The sequence below is a fragment of the Myotis davidii genome, unplaced genomic scaffold (assembly GCF_000327345.1).
Source record: "Myotis davidii unplaced genomic scaffold, ASM32734v1 scaffold472, whole genome shotgun sequence".
Taxonomy (NCBI): Eukaryota; Metazoa; Chordata; class Mammalia; order Chiroptera; family Vespertilionidae; genus Myotis; species Myotis davidii.
Window position 1 is genome coordinate 1,913,232 of NW_006283774.1, and position 695 is coordinate 1,913,926.

Here is a 695-nt window from a genome sequence, read left to right on the forward strand (position 1 = left end):
GTCTGCACCTGCACACGCACCCACCTGCACCTGCACAGGCGCCCGCCTCACCACACCTTCTCCTGCACAGGATGTACGGTGCAGGCTGGACCCTGCCTGTGTCCCAGACTGCACAGCGCCACCTGCTGGCCACTGGCTCCCTCTGATCCCAGGCACCAGGCACCAGAGCGGCCTGCAGGGAGGGTCCCGGCACCCGTGCCCTCTCTTCCTGGCGAGCCTGGTGCTGCCCTGGGTGTGAGGAAGGTAAGGGCAGCGCCTACGTCATGAGCACGCTGGGAAGAGGGACTTAGGTGAGATGACATATACAAGGTCTCACACGAAGCCTAAAACAGCAAGAACGGAGCCGTTGCTGGGGCCGCGCCTTCACTTTATTGAATACTAGAGCCTGGTGCACGGAGTCGTGCACAGTGGAAGGAAATTAATTAGAAGAAATATTTTAATATCGCTGTTTGCCCTTTCTCTATAATAGAAGTATTAACCAAATGCACGATCGACAATGACAGATCGAAACACATGTGTGTAATTGGTGAGAGCTTTATATGTATCGCGCAGGCACTTAGCCCTTTTTAGATACAGAATAAACTTGCTTAATTAGACCTGCTTTCTGATTTAGCTAAACTTTTCCCAGCCCAGTGAGGCACCCCAACTTCCCTTCCAGGTCATTGTCAGCAACACAGAAGGAAATATCAACAACA

At 52.7% G+C, this 695-nt stretch overlaps 1 protein-coding gene across 1 annotated transcript in view; it reads right to left on the reverse strand.

Moving 5' to 3' along the window:
• Window positions 1-695, reverse strand: part of COBL (cordon-bleu WH2 repeat protein) — an 86,497-nt gene that overhangs the window by 60,380 nt on the left and 25,422 nt on the right. The gene's annotated exons all lie outside the window — the stretch shown is intronic.